Source organism: Thunnus albacares, chromosome 2 (assembly GCF_914725855.1).
Source record: "Thunnus albacares chromosome 2, fThuAlb1.1, whole genome shotgun sequence".
Lineage (NCBI taxonomy): Eukaryota > Metazoa > Chordata > Actinopteri > Scombriformes > Scombridae > Thunnus > Thunnus albacares.
This window is the reverse complement of record NC_058107.1, coordinates 23,222,975-23,226,841: the sequence shown is the minus strand read 5'-3', so window position 1 is coordinate 23,226,841 and position 3,867 is coordinate 23,222,975. Positions and strand designations below refer to the sequence as shown.

The 3,867-nt window shown below is 40.2% G+C and overlaps 1 long non-coding RNA gene across 1 annotated transcript; it reads left to right on the top strand.

Moving 5' to 3' along the window:
* The first annotated feature begins 728 nt into the window (after nt 1–728).
* On the top strand, nt 729–3,163 carry LOC122997678. Its single transcript, XR_006407250.1, has 2 exons — nt 729–2,804; nt 2,894–3,163. It is a non-coding gene; the product is annotated as an uncharacterized LOC122997678 (long non-coding RNA).
* The last annotated feature ends 704 nt before the right edge of the window (nt 3,164–3,867 follow it).

The following is a 3,867-nucleotide window of genomic DNA, read 5'->3' as shown; positions in this document are numbered from 1 at the left end:
CTTTTTCAGGAATTTATCAGTATTTTGCAGACCTGTAAAAACTCTCTTATAAAATTTCGCTTCAGGGTGCATAATTTTTCACATCATTTCTTACAAATTGCTTTGAGAAAGAAAGCTATTATGCTCTCTAAATTTGAAAAATTCAAGCTGTTCTAACCAATATTAATTCAAGTTCTCTTTACATCTATACCAGACAATATGCTCTTCCTGTGAAATCAATTTCTTGTGTTCAGTGTTACACAAAATTTGATTGAACTCTCACTTTCCTCAATTCTTCCTTTCTTCCCTATGTCTACAGAACAGTCATTGTTTCATAAGGGCAAATTGTGTTAAAGCCCATATGAAAACAACATACACACCATAAGTAAAGTTTACCAGTTGAGAAGCTCTCTCAGGCTCTCTCCAGTGTGACCTGATGCACATCTTTCACCCCATTTATGGGTTTAATTTCACTAATTTGAACAAACTAGCTGGTATTTTGGGGTCAGCTTTGTTTGAGTGGAGTGAATTCATTTTCTTCACAAGACTGAACAACAGGTATGAGAAAAACAACAATAATTGCAGAAAATCAATTTCTGTCCCCATAAGAACAAGTTTCCCCTTTCTCTGTGTCTCCCTATGAAGTGTAATTCCACTTAGCAACTAATTAAGGCGGATTAGAAAACTAAGGCATCAGTATCAAATATTTAATTAACAAATTGTAAGGGACAAAGTGCACAAGTCTATCTACTATCCACCACTATCTCCATGGACGTTAAAGAGAATGAGACATGATTCCATTTCTTTGTGGTTAAAGTTCAACAGAGTAGTAGATACCAGTAGTTAGATGGATTCACATATGTACGATGGGTACTCTAGTTCCTTACTCAAATATCACCTTCCCCATTGCTCAAAAAAGTCTTATGAGGCACAGATTTACCCTACATGAGCAGAAACACACTACACTAATGTCAATACTTTCCTGTCCCAGAAAAGCAGAAGACAGGTGCTTTTTGGTGCTTTCTTTGGTGACCAAATTACTACAGATTACTTTTAAATATTGCAGGGAGATATGTTAAAAGAAGAAGCAGCAGCTACTGATTAGGTAAAGAGGTTCACGCAACTGGCGCTTACTGCATGGGTGAACATCAAGCCTCCAACAGGTCACCAAAGTAAGTAACATCTTTTCACATTTCTGTTGTATGGAAAAACACTCATACTGCCATTGTGTATAGAATACACGAGTGTGCAGACACATGCATGACCCACTAGGTAGAAAGTAGCACAGTAGGACCAAACTTTGCTTTCAGAATTAATAAGCAGCATGTTAATTAATCATTTCTAATTTTATATCAGTTTGGAGTAGATTCAGATTTAGAACCAGTTCTCAGTATGCAGATCTTTTCTCTTGTTTTACTCTCTCTTTTTGTCTGCCTCTCTCTTATTTCTTTCCTGCCACTAACAGATTAGTTTTGTTTTTTACAGGCCAAGGGTCTAGCACTTTGAACTTGCTCTATAATGCATGATGGCCAGAAAGCACTGGCTGACATGGGGGGAGCAGACAGGGAAGGAGAGATGGAGAGGGGAAAGCTGAGTGGAGATCAAATGAGAGAGAGAAAAAGAAGTGAGAGATGGAAAGACATGGATATTGCATGAGAGATTTATGTGTCTGTTGTTCTCCTGAAGGACAACAAACTGCATCTCATGATTCAAGAAACGAATGACATGAGCAAGCAACTCATAGTGCATAGTTGATTCTCTTCCCCTCTGAGCCCTATGAGTTTCTTTTCTCGCTATACCATCTCTCCTGTTACCAAACTCTGACCAGGCGTCAACAGAAGCACAGAAGTAAAGAGAAAAGAAGGTATATAGAAGAGTGGCAGGGAAAGATGAGGAGAATCGATTATTAAAAAACAGAGGAGAAAAGTTGAAAATCATTGGGAACATGGAGCGAGAGACATGAGGAGGAAAGATAGATAACATAACAAAAAGAAAAAGATAAATTTAGAGAAGTGAAACCAGAGTAAGGGAGACTGGCAGAGAGTTAGAGGAAGAAGCGAGAACTCGGAGAGAAAGAGAGTAAACGGGAAAATTTCTTCAGCACACGCTTGAGTGTACATTTGTTGGAGGGAACATGAACAGGGAATGGATCCGTGTATTTCCTCTTGGGTGTCACGCCCTCCACTTCTGCCTCCTCTTCCACCTAGCCTGCAGCCACACTCTCTCTCTCCCTCTCCCCCTCCTTGTGTGTCTGTGTGAGCAACCCGTTCTCATTCCCAGGGCAACAAATAGCAACGTTTTGTCACACCCCTCGGCATCTGATACCGACGCACAAGGCACAAGGTTTATTGTCTGTATGAGACGCACCGGGCTTTCAACTAACTCCAATGTAAACACATCCACGTCATTATTAGACACTCAGACCAATATTTAATTTACAAGTTTTATATCCCATTTCAAAACTATTGCTATTCTCCTAACTGATGCTCACATAGTCTTATAACGTTGTGGCCAGGTTAATATGGAGTGAATAATAATCGTCTAATAATGATGCCGATGTGTTTACATTGGAGTTAATGGAAAGTCTGGTGAGTCTCATACAGACGCTAAAGGGTGCCTTGTGCATCTGTATTAGATGCCGAGGGGCGTGGCAAAGCGTATTTGACGCTCTGGGAATGAGAATGGGTTGGTGTGAGTGTGTGTGTGACTAATTGCAGGAGTGGAGACAGGTGTGCAAGAGTCAGGCAACCAGCTGCCACTCATCATGATTAGCCCTGCTGATTCAGACTCCACCATGTCGCCAGATCGTAGATTCTGTTCATGCCGTCAGTCACGCTTCAAGCCTTTTTTGATTCTTGTTACTGTTCCGTCAGTATTCTACCTTGAACTAATACCTGTTTCCCTGCGCCTGCAGTTAAATCTCAGCTTGACTCCAGCCTCTGTCTCCAGATCTCCTGCTTTGTCTGTCTCCCTCATCGGCTCAGCTCACCTCTCCGCTCTCTGGAACCCGCTCTGCACGGCTCCACTCAGTGTTCCCCCTGCCCTGCTTGGCCCAGCTTCCTGCCCAAGCCTCAGCCCCAGGTTTCCAGCTATCTGCCCAGCTCCTCTCCAGCCTTTTTTCCACAGCCCAGTTTATTCCCCAGCCCACATTACCAGCCCTAGAATAAACTGTCTTTTTACCTTACTCACGGCCTCCTGTGTCTGTGTCCTGCAATTGGGTTCACTAGCCTAGCCTTAAGATTAGGGCTGTTTGTAGTCCCTGAATGATTAAACCACACAAAAAATGTCACTGCGCAGAAATTATTGACCATTGATTAAGTCCCAGCACCTCAACTCTAAAAATCTCTATCCATCCTTATCCATGACACCAGAGCAGTGACATGCGCAATAATAATCAGTTAATAATTGATCAGACAGAATTTAAGGATGATTTCCCCCAAAATGAGAACAGAAGGTGACTCACAGACTATTTTATTATCTTTAAAGATATTGTGAAACTGACCTTTAAATGATGCAGACAAAGGGACTAAAATGCGTCCATTTACAAATACAAAAATTGTAAAATGCATGTTTGGTTTTTTTCAATATTTACATTTAGAAACAGAAGGTGAGTACCCAAGCATTAATCTGTGCAAAATCTAATATCACATTTTTGTGTTTTTTCTTCATTATGAGTATTTATGGGTATGCATATTGATGTTTCATGTAATATTTAATCTAATCCTTTTGTGCCTGAATATGATTGCCTAACATAGATATTATTTGTTAATTCAACTAAATATTAACAGTAAAAAAAAGTTATTGTATCAGTAAACGGTAATGCAGCTGTGAAAAGAAAATATCTACGCTCTATCATAAAAGTGTAATAACCACATTCCCAATGGATAT